This window comes from Euprymna scolopes, chromosome 24, assembly GCF_053919585.1.
Source record: "Euprymna scolopes isolate OS-2025 chromosome 24, ASM5391958v1, whole genome shotgun sequence".
NCBI lineage: Eukaryota > Metazoa > Mollusca > Cephalopoda > Sepiida > Sepiolidae > Euprymna > Euprymna scolopes.
This window is the reverse complement of record NC_136505.1, coordinates 102,301,210-102,316,940: the sequence shown is the minus strand read 5'-3', so window position 1 is coordinate 102,316,940 and position 15,731 is coordinate 102,301,210. Positions and strand designations below refer to the sequence as shown.

At 35.1% G+C, this 15,731-nt stretch overlaps 1 protein-coding gene across 6 annotated transcripts in view; it reads right to left on the bottom strand.

The window, feature by feature from the left end:
• The window catches only part of LOC145246885 (tyrosine-protein kinase CSK-like), a 570,595-nt gene that overhangs the window by 480,934 nt on the left and 73,930 nt on the right, over positions 1 to 15,731 (bottom strand). For 3 of the 6 annotated variants that reach the window (XM_080108752.1, XM_080108754.1, XM_080108755.1), the window contains exon 2: positions 13,046 to 13,079. The exons of the other annotated variants lie outside the window; for them this stretch is intronic. The gene's annotated coding sequence lies outside the window, so the exon portion shown is untranslated. The remainder of the gene's footprint in view (positions 1 to 13,045; positions 13,080 to 15,731) is intronic. 6 annotated transcript variants of the gene reach the window in all.

Sequence of the window (15,731 nt, the reverse complement as noted above, 5' to 3'; positions counted from 1 at the left end):
CTAAATCTAAACACAGATTCCATGAATAGAGCTACTTTCCTAAAACTGCCGCTTGTGGAACATTGTTCCAGTGGCCTGTTTCCTGGTTGAATATAGCATGGTAGCCTTCAAATCCAATGTAAACAAATTCTTGTCGAGCCATTCCCATAAATAATCAAATTCTACCAAATTTACACCATTAACGATTACTGCATTACCACCTTACATTCATTAACCATTATCCTCGAGTGGCCCTTTGGGTCCCGATAAGTGGTGACACCGAAGTAAAAAAAAATGTAACAGAGCGCATATGGGTGTGTGTCAAAATAACAGCAGCAGCCGAAAGATAGCTAGTGAAAATAGTGAGAAGCAACAGTTGTTAAATCATGTAATCAAATTAGCAAGTGTGCCTGCGTCACAAGATGAGAAAAAAAAAGACACCATGTGCTTGAGAAGCGAAACAACTTGTGTTCCGGTCAAGATGGACGTGTAAAGTATAAGGCAAGAAAGCGCTGGCTGCCAAGGTGGAGAAGAGAAAGAATTTTTTTAAAAAACGTATGCGCAAAAGGATTTCCGCAAGATAGTGAAGTGCGTTGTTTTGGAGGAAAACACGAATAAATGCATTTTATTTGCACTTTAAAAAAAAAAAAAAATGCAGAGTCGGATTTTTATTCCTCTCCTTGTTTGTTCCTATGACGTTACACCCAGAATGCAACTGACATCTATACATCAGTTTGCGTTTTCTCTCATCTTATTTTTACACCTGGCAATCGCTGATGCGAGAGACAACAACATGGCCAGAACAAAAGAGAACTACAGCAAACACAGAGTTGCAAGTATATTTACATAACGGCGCCCATATTGATGCAAGTCTAGCTGATAAACGTTATTGAATAATGACGACTATTTCGGTGTGGATGTAAATCAGATTGTGTCAATTAGATTTGATAGAAGCCATATACGACAAATCGTGATCGAAGAAGCCACGTTCCGATAACCAAACAGTGAGATAGTGAGAAACAAAAGTTACGCAACTATCGACAAATAACTATTTATAAAACGATGGGTTCTTGACCTTTTCGATAATTTGCTGTCAATAAAGATTACTATATAGATATATAGATAAAAAACAAAGATAATAAAATGAACCTGAAATCTAATGAAGAAAAAAAAAAAAAAAGTCGTCATCGTAACAAGCCAGAGGAAAGGAAAGAAAATGGTGGTTTTACAAGCAGTGGACTTTAAATTAAATCACAGAAATTCATTTTTATTGTACAAATATGTAATTTACAAGGACTCAAATTTACCCAGTTGGGCAAACCTGAGTCCTTGTACCGGAAAAATATCCAGTAAATAAAACGTTTAGTAAATCGTTATTTTTTTGCATTTTTTTTTTTTACATTTCCATACACCAAACATGGATATAAATATCACTAAAACATCCGCTGGGTTATAAGCTTCATTTCGGTACCTTACTTGCCTGGGTGGGTTACCAGTAGGCTGAGATAAACTGCATAGTGCATCACACACGCACGCACCCACGCACACACACAGAGTAAATCGAACTTACTAAGGGAGATAATAACTTCCGGTGAATACCAGAAAAATACCCAGTAAATAAAACGTTGTTTAGTAAATCGTTATTTTTTTGCATTTCCATACACCAAACATGGATATAAATATCAATAAAACATCTGCTGGGTCATAAGCTTCATTTTGGTACATTACTTGCCTGGGTGGGTTGCCGGTAGGCTGAAATAAACCGCATCACACACACAAGGAAAATTTATAAGATTCCAAAGATTAATTTTTGGTATTCATGATTTAAATACAATTTCAGGCGTGCAGCTCACGCATATATAGCGGAATCTAGATATCCAATTTTCACAACTGTACGCATGGCATCAAGTTTTTCTCCGATAGAATTTGTCATATTTAATTTTTTTAAATAAAAAAAATAAACTACTTGATCGATTTACGTAATTTTTGGAATATGACATCTTCATGCGGTGACAGGTACGTACATTATAAAGCTTTTTCTTGAAAAAAAATTTTTTTTATAGGCCCAGTCGTAGACAAGCACTGAATGTTATAAAAATAAATATTTATATAATTACTTCATTTAATCACATAAATAAATATACAAATACATAATTTTATGTGTAAATTTTCAATATTTACTTCAACAGTGCTCAATACATAGGTAGAGCTAGGTAGTAAGTTATGAAAATAACTATGGCAATTAAGCTACACAAGGTATAAATTTATATTTTTTACTAGAATATCTTGTCCTTTACTTTTTCATGTTTAAGCTTAGCCATATTACTTTTCATGCTCGCATTTATTTATATATATATATATATATATATATATGCTTGCACTCATATACAGACATACACTGATTCAACAAAGTGAAACTACATGACCGGTTCCACCATTAAACCTCCAGTTGCTTCAGTGAGAGTCTATCCGTTACATGTCTGCATTGTTCTGCCTTCTATAAACTTAAATTTCTTTTTATATACACATTAAACAATGTTTCAAGCAAACTACTTTAACCTGTTAAAGAAAATAGAGTCGTCTAGTTGAAGTTAACTGCCTTTAAAAAAATGCAAAACAAAAAAAAACTATACAAAAAAAGTACTGCCTCAAATTGTTGCAAGCAAATAAACAAAATGCTTTTTATATATATTATTATTTAGTGGTGGGACGATTAATCGGAATCAGAATCGTTAATCGTAAGAATCGTGTATTTTGGGAGGTATCGGAATCGCATCGTTAAAAAATACCTTAATTTTCCGATTCCTTCATTACGATTCTTTTAGTCTGATGTTGAAAAAAAGAAAATTTCCTGATATTTCTAACCGCAAGAGAGAAATGTAGCATGTTATAAAAAGAAACCAAAGAAATTCATTACTAACAGGGCAATGCTTAGTGCCCCCTCCCTTACAAGGTTCATTCATTCAGATCTATTGTAATCAAAACTACAAAGGAGTTAACTTGAAAAGAAGTATGCAGGGCTCTACATTGTGAGTAAAAATAAAAAAACGCTTATCTTTTTGGCGATTGTTTTTTTTTTTACTGACAAATCTAATACTGAATGAAAATGCTTTTTCAACTTATATTTTCTTAAAATAAAACGAGCAAAGTCAAATTATTTAAACAGTAAAAGGTTTAATAGAACAATATACTTTTTTTCTCTTTTTTTAAAAGAAGGCTTTTGAAAGAAATATCTCTAAAATGAAATTGATCACGTTGTATTATTTCACAAAGTTTTGACAGTCGGCTTCTTTTGAAGTTTAAAATCAACTCCATACCTATCTCTTCCAAACCTAAAGTTATTAAATAACCCCTTCGTTAATTTAAGAGTAATTAATTCAATTCAGTAAAGTTTTTTTTTTTTTTTTTTTTTTTTTTTAATTTCATTGAAATAAAATCCATTATTTTTTTTTTTTCTCCAGAAAGATAAAACCCTGAATTTGATTATATTAAAAGCAGAATAATATAATCTTTTTTCTAGAATTTTAAATTGAAAATTAAAAGTGTTTTGCGCAGTTTTTTGCCGAACGAAAAAGAAATTAATATATATATTTTTAAAAGGTTTTGTAATCAATTAATTTTTATGTCTAAATAATATTTACGATTAATTAAATAATTTCATTTTAAAAAGTATTTATAAATAGAATTTTACTTAAGACTTATAGTTTAGCAATATTGAACCCCATCAACCATGTGTGAATTGAACACAGTCAACCAAAAAAAAAAAAAAAAAAAAAAAATTCAAAAGAAAATGCATATTTGCATTTCATTATGTAAACTTTTATACATTGGTTTCAAAAATTAAATTCTATAAGTTTTTTTTGTTAACTACGGGTTGGTACAATTTACCGCCCCATCCCTTTATATTTTTTTCTTTTTGTCTTTTTTAGCGGATTATTTTCAATTAATTATCCAAATAAGTGACTAGCTTTAAAACAAAATTTAATAGTAAATTATTTGTTTACAGATAAACTGAATTTTCTAATATGGCCCAAAGTCCAAAAAAAGTCTTGCATGGAAACTTTTTGAAGTTGATGAATATGATGAGTTGAAAGCCATTTACAAAGTCTGTCAAATTAAAATATCGCGAGGAATAAAACCATCTAACATGACCACAACCAACATGTTAAAACATTTAACTATGAAGCATCCAAATAAATTGGAGGAGCAAAATAAAAAAGAAAAGGAACAAAAAATTACCAACTAGTCACTCAGAGCAGTTTTATTAGTGAGGATCGAAATCGCAGTGTCTTTTATTTTTGTTGTTGTTGTTTTTATTTTTGCCTACGTCACCATCTAGGTGTCACCAATTTTTTTTTAACCCTCCTTAACTTCAAAGAGTAAATACCATAAATACAACTAAAAAAATAATTTTTAAAAATGCTGATTCTATTCATGAAAAATTCTTTTAACTAGAAATTAAAACTTAGGTAAAGATAGCTGACTGACAGCAACAGGAGCACTGGTTAACTACTGAAGCACGTGGAAAGGTGGGGGGGGGGAAGGAAATTAAATGATGATAATAAATTATGATAACCGTCTTTGAAAGGCACTAAACTCCTAAAATTTACTTCTTTAAAATTTTAGGCGGCACTCCCCGGCGATTTTAAAGCTAGCTCTCTCTCTCTCTCTCTCTCTCTCTCTCTCCAAAAAAAAAAAAAAAAAATTTAATTTTTAAGTTTGGGAAAGATATATTTATTATAACCGAATTCCTGTATGAAGACTGGATCTACTTTATTGGACGTTAATTTGTGAGATAAGTAATTTTTCAATGTTTAATACGTTTTTAAAGTTTCAATTATCAATTAAATTTTTTTAATTGCGTTTATTTTTCAATTTATTTAAAAAAAAACAAAAAAAAACAGGGTTTTAAATGTATTTTTCAGGGTAACAAGCTTCGAAAGAAGTCTAATAAAAAGAAATCACTTAATTTTTAATTTCGACAACCCTGAGAATTTAATTATTAAAAAAATATTGAAATGTGACATTTTTTTATTTAACATTTCTATTAGTTCAATTAATTTTCTTTCAATAATTCATTTCACTCAACAAACTTCACCATTTTTTTTTTTGTTTTTTTTTTATCTTTTTCTGTAATTTTGGTAATTATGTTTGCTCAATTTTATCTAGTATTTCATTTGTTTTTTATAGTGGTATCATTTTTATATGTGTTCCTTTGATATACCCTATTTCAAAATTAGTTTGGCTAAACTTATTCTTCACGTTAGAAACAACGTGTAAAAGCAATGAAAAAGTAAGAAAAAAATAATAGGTGTTAACTACTCCTTGTGAATTATGGAGGTCTGAAGAACTGCCGTCACAAATACAACTATCAATAGTCAAACAAAAAATCGTTTTTGAAATTCCTTTGATTGTAACTTTTCACTATACCTACCTTTTGGTATAAAACACAAAAACTTTCGATTAATGGTATTTCTCATATATGGTCGTTAACTTTGGAAAGGTTATTTTGTATCTACGGCGCCATGTCACGTGGTATATTGTTTTTTTTTTTCATTACGCACGTTCATTTATAAATTATTAAATTAAATATTTATCTTTTTTATATTTAATTAGTATATATTTTCTTTCTCTTCCGCTATATTTTTTTTATTTAATTCATTAAATCTGTTAATTATGTGGACCAAAATAATGAATCGTGTGTATTTATTCTCTAATTTTCTTGTTTTTGTTCTGTTATATAAATTCTATTTTATTTGTTTTTGCTCTGAAGGATAAATTCTATTTTCTTTGAGTTTTTTTTTCTGTATTCCAATTAAGTAAAATAAATTTTCTCTAAAATAAATTTTGCTAATTTTTCCGTTTAGTTTACTATATAATAATTTTATTTAAACCAAAACACGACGGTGTAGACATAAAATATCTCTTCCAAAGTTAGGGAACATATTTGGGAACTACCGACCATAAGTATAAAACTACCTGGTATATTTCAAAACAATAATTCCCTAGGAATCGGAATCGTACTTGGTATCGGAATCGTTAATCAATATTTTCCTGGAATTGGAATCATATAAAAATTAGGAATCGTCCCAACACTAATTATTATATATATTATGAAAATAAACATTTGTTTAAAATTAATATTTCGAAAATTGACGTCATTAATTTTAAACAAATATCTATATTTTCATAATATTGCGTTGTAATTTGGCTTCTAAACATATTTTATACATATTCTATTTTTAAAATTCAAACAACGCTGACTTACATTTTATTTAATTTTTGCTTGTTTTTTTTTCCCTTGTTTATTAATTTCTCTATAAATCTTTTTTGAAGTATTTCACAGTAAAACCTCACTAATCTAAACACAGACAAATATATCAATAAAATCTTTAAAAATAAAAATTTCTACAATGGAGATTTGGTATTTGAAACCAATACTACTGTTTGTGGGAGAGAGGGGGATAGTATCTGCTCTTATGAACAACTTAAATCTGGACAATATACAAGGATTTCTGCAGGACAGGCAACATTGATGGTATAGCTACGCTCAAAGAATGGGGAGAAACTTTGGGTTAGTAGATGTACAACAGTTAACGGAGGGAGAAGGCCAACGAAAATATGGGGAGAAGACGGTATAGAAATAAAACTAGCCAGAGAGAGGTTAGTTTGGAAGACAATTTTTTAAAGCTAGACAACACATGCCAGCATATAAAAAGAAAAATGTAAAACAGAATATGATGGTTACATCAATGGTAAAAAACACTGGATTTAATTGCCCACCTTTCAGAATGAGGTACTTAAATGAAATTCAGTTTTTTTCTACATGGAGTTCTTCAGCCGTCGTAAATCCAAAATATCTAAGAAATAAGACCTCTGTAGAAAAACTAAACCGGATAAGTGGGAATCTATGTGTCCTGTATGAAAATCTTCTAGTGATGACGTCAAAAACAAAACACTCGCTTCCAATTTGTTATAAGCCAGCACGGCAGTAGTAAAATTAAAAAAACTCATGAGAACGATGACAGACAAATTGGAGATAGCGAAGCATAATAAACGTTGGTACATTTGAGGAAACGGAGCAGTGAAGGTATTCCAACGCCAAGCGGTTTGCAGAAACAGCCATTAAAGTACGAAGCCTTCCAGCATCCGGGGACCTTTTCATTTTGAGGTTTTCTTTGTTTATTACGAGTCGTGTGGTCTAAATTAACTGTTTTCTTAATGTTGTGTCAATACTGTGGTTAAAGCTTGAACTAACTTGCTTGTGTTCAAAGTTAAGTGCAGAGAGGTTGAAAGGTTTCAAACTCGTTGACTTTGATTTACGGATGTATTGCACCTGCATACTAGCAGGGGTCACAAGGCAGGTCAGTGCATTTAGAGTGCAAACCTGTTAATGGGTTATCACCCCACACATACACCTTAATATAAATAGACCAGGCAACGTTAGGCAGCCTACTAGTATATTAATAAAACAGTGTTGCATGCAATCCATTTCACAAGATAAGCATAGAAATAAAACCTTCATTCCGAAGACATCAGAATGAAAAGCATCTTCATAAGATTAGTATTATAGATTATTGCACAGAATTAAGAAATGATACTAAGTATTGACGATGGTTTTAAGATAAGTAATCCTACAAAATATAATCGTGTTGGGATTTTAAAAAGTTTTGGTTCTTTTTTGCTATATTAAGTTTCACCGAGATAGTCTATGAGTAGTATTCGGTTGTGCTTAAATAATAAAATTAGAGATTTAGGCAGTAGAGTGCACGCAAGTCCCAGGACTAGACACTGGCGGAGTGCACGCAAGCCCCGGGACTAGACACTGGCGGAGTGCACGCAAGCCCCGGGACTAGACACTGGCGGAGTGCACGCAAGCCCCGGGACTAGACACTGGCGGAGTGCACGCAAGCCCCGGGACTAGACACTGGCGGAGTGCACGCAAGCCCCGGGACTAGACACTGGCGGAGTGCACGCAAGCCCCGGGACTAGACACTGGCGGAGTGCACGCAAGCCCCGGGACTAGACACTGGCGGAGTGCACGCAAGCCCCGGGACTAGACACTGGCGGAGTGCACGCAAGCCCCGGGACTAGACACTGGCGGAGTGCACGCAAGCCCCGGGACTAGACACTGGCGGAGTGCACGCAAGCCCCGGGACTAGACACTGGCGGAGTGCACGCAAGCCCCGGGACTAGACACTGGCGGAGTGCACGCAAGCCCCGGGACTAGACACTGGCGGAGTGCACGCAAGCCCCGGGACTAGACACTGGCGGAGTGCACGCAAGCCCCGGGACTAGACACTGGCGGAGTGCACGCAAGCCCCGGGACTAGACACTGGCGGAGTGCACGCAAGCCCCGGGACTAGACACTGGCGGAGTGCACGCAAGTCCCGGGACTAGACACTGGCGGAGTGCACGCAAGTCCCAGGACTAGACACTGGCGGAGTGCACGCAAGTCCCGGGACTAGACACTGGCGGAGTGCATGCAAGTCCCAGGACTAGACACTGGCGGAGTGCACGCAAGTCCCAGGACTAGACACTTGAGGAGTGCACGCAAGTCCCAGGACTAGACACTTGAGGAGTGCACGCAAGTCCCAGGACTAGACACTTGGGGAGTGCACGCAAGTCCCAGGACTAGACACTGGGGGAGTGCACGCAAGTCCCAGGACTAGACACTGAGGGAGTGCACGCAAGCCTCAGGACTAGACACTGGGGGAGTGCACGCAAGTCCCAGGACTAAACACAGATCTTAATATGGATTGTACACAACATATTCAAGGTCTAGAAAAACATGAACAGCCACAATTCAGATGAAATGCACACATTTTCAAAAATTTACTTCAACTTCACATAGGAAAACAATTCACAATGTACTACACAACTTTCTCAAAAAAGGTCTCAACTATGGCGGCTTAAAATACTCTATTTATAGTCACTTTAAATAGGACCATAATCCTTTATTTGCAAAGTATTTCAAAATCGTTTTCTTTTTTATTTTGTAAATAAAAAGATATTGTACATGGGTGAAAATATTATTATTGTGAAAAACGGTATTTTCCACATGAGGTTATAGTGAAAATGTGAAAAGTTTTAAGCGTCAGATTATGTGTGTGTGTATATATATTATAGTCATGGGATGATTCCAATATTTTTTTCTGATTCTGATACAATTATCAATTCCGATAAAATTACCCATTTGGATTCCTAAATATTTGGCTATATAAAGTATTAAATGTAGCGTTAAATTCCTTTAAAAAAAAAAAAAAAAAAAAAGAAAAAAGAAACCGAGATGTGCATGCGAGTATTACGTTTTTTCTAAACAGTTCACTTCTTCTAAGTTAAAAAAAAAATACTCGAGCTGAGATCAAAACCAAAATCTAAAGACAGTCAAGTATGATAACCATTAAGCCAGCTTGCCACAATCTTTAAAGTGTTTTCAACTCTCATTATTCTTAACATAAGGAAGCTGTCATATGACCGATTTGTGCATGCGCAATCATAAAACAGTTGACAAACAGATAAAAATCTGATGACCCTCAAGTACCAATTTTTCAGTTTTGACCCCTTGGCAGCCCTTTTTTCTGGATGAAAACCGATTAAAATTTTTTCACTTGTCTGAATACTCTATATACCAAATTTCAAGTCTGTAGATCAAAACATCTGTTGAGTATATGGTTTGAGACGTGTCCTCACATACACACACATTCTCACTTTTCTAGATATATACAGATTTTTATACTGATGAGTTACCACTTACGAAGGCCTGGGAGCGGGGACTGAAGGTTAAGTTAAAGGAATTGTTGGTTGGACAATAATTGCCTTCAAAAGAACTGAAAATAATGTGTGACATGGGCAGAAGATTACTTAAGGACTATTTTCCAAGAGGACATTTCAACAAGTATTTGTTTATATTAGACTTGAAGACCATTGTTGTAGTCGGTTGGGAAGCAGACTTATGGTATTTTGTTCCACAGATAGAATGTTCTAAAAAAAAAACACTTTTGTTCATGGAAATTCCATTTGGTTTTTAATAACGGAAGAAAGGGGGGAAAAAGAGAAGAAAGGGGGGAAAAAGAGAAGAAAGGGGGGAAAAAGAGAAGAAAGGGGGGAAAAAGAGAAGAAAGGGGGGAAAAAGAGAAGAAAGGGGGGAAAAAGAGAAGAAAGGGGGGAAAAAGAGAAGAAAGGGGGGAAAAAGAGAAGAAAGGGGGAAAAAAGAGAAGAAAGGGGGGAAAAAGAGAAGAAAGGGGGGAAAAAGAGAAGAAAGGGGGGAAAAAGAGAAGAAAGGGGGGAAAAAGAGAAGAAAGGGGGGAAAAAGAGAAGAAAGGGGGGAAAAAGAGAAGAAAGGGGGGAAAAAGAGAAGAAAGGGGGGAAAAAGAGAAGAAAGGGGGGAAAAAGAGAAGAAAGGGGGGAAAAAGAGAAGAAAGGGGGGAAAAAGAGAAGAAAGGGGGGAAAAAGAGAAGAAAGGGGGGAAAAAGAGAAGAAAGGGGGGAAAAAGAGAAGAAAGGGGGGAAAAAGAGAAGAAAGGGGGGAAAAAGAGAAGAAAGGGGGGAAAAAGAGAAGAAAGGGGGGAAAAAGAGAAGAAAGGGGGGAAAAAGAGAAGAAAGGGGGGAAAAAGAGAAGAAAGGGGGGAAAAAGAGAAGAAAGGGGGGAAAAAGAGAAGAAAGGGGGGAAAAAGAGAAGAAAGGGGGAAAAAGAGAAGAAAGGGGGGAAAAAGAGAAGAAAGGGGGGAAAAAGAGAAGAAAGGGGGGAAAAAGAGAAGAAAGGGGGGAAAAAGAGAAGAAAGGGGGGAAAAAGAGAAGAAAGGGGGGAAAAAGAGAAGAAAGGGGGGAAAAAGAGAAGAAAGGGGGGAAAAAGAGAAGAAAGGGGGGAAAAAGAGAAGAAAGGGGGAAAAAGAGAAGAAAGGGGGAAAAAGAGAAGAAAGGGGGAAAAAGAGAAGAAAGGGGGAAAAAGAGAAGAAAGGGGGAAAAAGAGAAGAAAGGGGGAAAAAGAGAAGAAAGGGGGAAAAAGAGAAGAAAGGGGGAAAAAGAGAAGAAAGGGGGAAAAAGAGAAGAAAGGGGGAAAAAGAGAAGAAAGGGGGAAAAAGAGAAGAAAGGGGGAAAAAGAGAAGAAAGGGGGAAAAAGAGAAGAAAGGGGGAAAAAGAGAAGAAAGGGGGAAAAAGAGAAGAAAGGGGGAAAAAGAGAAGAAAGGGGGAAAAAGAGAAGAAAGGGGGAAAAAGAGAAGAAAGGGGGAAAAAGAGAAGAAAGGGGGAAAAAGAGAAGAAAGGGGGAAAAAGAGAAAAAACAAAAAAAGAACGAAAAAAGGAAAAAAAGAAAGGAAAAAGGAAAAAAAGAAAGGAAAAAGACAAAAGAGAAAAGAAAAAGAGAAAAGAAAAAGAGAAAAGAGAAAAGAAAAAGAGAAAAGAAAAAGAGAAAAGAAAAAGAGAAAAGAGAAAAGAAAAAGAAAAAAAAGAAAAAGAAAAAAGAAAAAAAGAAAATGAAAAAAAGAAAAAAGAAAAAAAGGAAAAGATGTTGCTGCTACTTCAACACTACGATCACTCTTAAAGAGATGTCACCAAATGAGAAACAATCTACAATCTACTAGTTTTTCCCGGTTGTAAAATACGCTTTAATATGATATTTTAATTTGTCCAGATTTCGTATGTATTATTATAGAGTTGTGATTTCAAAAGTGAAAAAAAAAAAAAAAGTATTTGGGTGCCATCAGCTAGAATCGAAACCAAAAGCAAAACTATCATTTAAAGCTGGTGACGTTACCACTGTACCAACGTGACACACATATAAACTGATTTAAAATAAACTAAAATGAATGTACAAAATGTATAACGATTTTTCCATTTTGACCCCATAAAACCGATTTTAACCAGCTAAAGACCCATAAAAGAATGGTCCATAAAAATTCCAATCATTTGAGGCTCCTAGCGCCGCTTTGTGACTTAGTTTTGAAAGAAATAGAGTTTGAAAATATGGAGACATACAAACATAGTGAGTTTTATAAATTAGATTAACAAAATAAGACTTCAGCTGTGGATTAGATAAGTTGATCAAATCTTTTGGTTATTGTCAAGATTGTCTGCTCTTTATCTTCCGGTTGAACACTGTTCATTTGACTAGAGAATTAAGCAGGAGAGCAAACAAGACAGCCATTCTTACCATGGGAAAGGAGGGGGGGGATTATAGAGGATAATCATTAATCAGAAGGGACCATATCTTGCTTGTCACTGTCAGAGCAGAAACCAGAGGTTAATCTTTGTTATAACAAACCTTTTTTTATTTTCTGGCTTGAGGATGAGTTGGGAGCATTATTACCAGAATAAAAAAAAAAAAAAAAAAAAACTTTAAAAAAAATGCTAAACCCTAAACATGCTGCCCCTTTTTAGTATCTTTTGCGTCTAGTTTTCTATTGAACAGTTCAATTAATTGCAATTCAGATAATGGGATCTCCGATCAGGGAGGGAGACCCCAATACACAAAAAAAATGTTGAGAGGTAGGCCCCAAAACGGTACTTATTCTCTCCCGACGGCCCAGCATTATCTGGAGACCAGAATGGATCACTATAAAAGAAAAGAACGGCTAAACTTTATTATATACAAGTCTACACAAAGAGGTAGGCTCCGATATGGTACATATTCTCTCCTGATTACCCAACATTATCTGGAGACCGGAATGAAATACTCCATAAGTTAAAATAGATAAACTTAATTATATACATGTCTGCAATGTAAGCTGTTTCTTTCAAACAATATTTTCTGTTAGTTATTCGCTTGATTGCAAGTTTCTGCTACTGTTCTGGTAGCAAATATTATTCTGCAACCACTGTTATTAACGAGACAATAGCAACAACAACAAAGAAACAGACGTCACTATCTATTGAGCAGCAGCGTAAAACATGTCAACAAAAGGCTTCAGCTGTCTACACCACAACGCCAGACATAGATGTTCTACTATGAGATGGAATAAAAAAATTATAAAAAAAAAAATGAATATGCAAGTCGCCGTCAATCTCTATTTACTGTGTTGTTTTTACCAGAAGAACAAACGACAAAAATAAGAGAAATATGGGCTTACTTGTTCATGAAGTTGAAATTCAAAATTGACATACCTGAAAATAAAGGAAACAGAAAGCAATAAATTTTTGTAACAAACATTCATTTAGAAATTCTAACAAATAAGTAATATGAAACAGCTCAATAGCATTTAAAGAAAAAACCGAGACTAGCAACTCGAGACTTATCGAAGCTAAAGGCAAGTTTATCAAGCGATGTTGACGGATCAAGCCATGAAAACAAACTGACCAATGAAAAAATACTTCCCCCCCCTCCCTTAGTTCACAATACATTGCAGTCTATATTGCAATGTAGAGAGAACCTACTGTTGATTTTATAAAATTATTTTATATAATGGTTTGAATTAAAGTTTAAAACGCAAAGATCAAGTATCATGGTTCAATTGTGAACGGTGAATGCTCTGACGAACTGCAAACACTTGTACCTCCTCGACGTAACTATCCCCGACAAGCTACTAAGTCTCATTCCTTTACAGTAGAGATCCCTAGATGCAAGAAAGTCTTTTACTCCAATAGTTTCTTCCCCAGAACTGCAGGCCATTGGAACTCCCTTCCGGGTTCTGCTTTTCCAACTGTACTAATATGCAGAAGTTCAAGCGTAATGTGAACAAACATCTTTCTACTCATCTCCCTTCATAATGACCCCGCTAATTAAATCCCTGATAGTAGCCCCTGCTTCAAAGTGGCACTGTGCCTTTTTTGGGGGTGAAAATTGAATAAAAAATTTTTTTAAATTCATTCCGAACATGCACATCATGTCAAGGAGCCTACTGGTGATTTTATGTCGGGCTTTTCTACTTGTGTGGTAATAAAACATCAAATGCATTTGTGATGTTAGGCTTTATAAGGATTTAACTTTAGTAAAAAAAAAATAAATAAAAATAAAAATAATTTTTTTTTTTTTTTTTTTTTTTTTTTAAATCACTGGTTCCTTCTTTCTTCGGATTTTTTCCATTATCGATACTTATCAGACATTTCGATACAAAACCTATCTAAAAACACTACCAGGCACATAAAGTACATTTGCTTGAAATTTCAAAGGAAAAAAAAAGAGGCCCAGCCGTTTTGGAGTCCACAGAAAATGGACAAAGTTATATAATACTAGAGATTTCGTAGAACTGGATGCATTTTTAGGTCATAACCAAGACGCACGTGTGAAGTAGCACTGAAAGAAGACGTCTATCTGCCCGATTACCAACTTTTTTGCACCAGATTTTTTTTTTTGATTATCAAATAAATATCGACACTTAAAGACATTTTGATACAAAACCGATCTAAAAACACTGAGCAGGCACAAAATGCATTCGCGTGAAATTTCATTCAGAAAAATAAATAAAAATGAAAAAATAAATAAACCAGACCAGCCATTTAGGAGTACATAGAAAACGAACTCATACCGACATGAAGTTCATTCTATATAAAATAGTAGAGATTTTGTAGAATTCCCCCAATCTGCCCAAAGTGTAAAGAAGTCCCCCAGGACACAGACCATCTGGCCGTACACTATCCAGGTCACATAAGGTCATAAACCAAAACCCCTGTGTGAAGTAGCACTGAAAGAAGGTATCCATCTGCCCGGTTACCACCTTCTGGTCAGAATCCTGACAGATCAAACCTAGCAACCTCAGCAACTCGACACTAGGTTAATCCAAAGAGGAATCAATCTCTTAGGCAAAAGCCTCAACTTATCAGGTCACCTTCGGACTGGGCAAAACACACCTGTCAGCTATCTCCCTCCCACAGGAGAGCTCACACCTTTAACATTTACCGGTGCCTCTTGGCTAGCTAGATGAATTAGGCACTTCACTGCCTCGACAGAGCTGCCGAGAGATAACGGCACACATCTCCGTTTTTATTAGGAAACGGCTTAAGAAAAACTAGTAGTATCATATGAGTTAAACTTCTATATCGCAGTATTTGGGGGGGGGGCAGTCTGAGAAATTGTTTTCAGATAGATGGGCTGTCGTATAGCTTCTTCCCAGTTGGGTGATTGAACAGTGTAGGACCAGATGGTCTGTGTCCTAGGGGACTTCCTTACACTTTGGGCAGATTGTGGGAGTCTATTTGTCTCCACCTGTGTTTGTTTACTGCAGTCCTACAGTGTTTTGTTCTGATCCAGCTTGCGGCTACCGAGTGCTTTCTATTCGTAGCAAAACCTGGGACAAAGTTCGGTCATCAATGACGTCCCCCTCCTGTGGGAGTATTGTTTCTCCTGCACGACGAATCAATACTTTGTCATAGTGTGCAGGTTTTAAAACTAACAGTGATCCACCCAAGTGATCAGACAGAATTTAGAGACTTTCTGAATTTCCTCTTAATCAATTCTTCCACACAGCCACAATGGGAATGAGAAAAACTTATCACTACGTAATTACAAAGATTTTGATATACTTGTGGTTTTCACTTTTCTTTTAGTCAAAGAATTTTCCCAGACAGACTCCACAGATTTGTTCAAAATACAACTTGCCATTTTATCCCTTTCTCCACACACACACATATATATATACACACACACATATATATATATATATATATATATATACATACATACATACTGGAAAATGTACCCAGCATTTCCTGGTATTAAACACAACGTTAAATTCCTAAAAAAAACGACAGACATCGTCATGCAAGTATTCTAAGCAGTTAACTTCTTGTAAATTAAAAAAAAAAAAAAAATACTCAAAC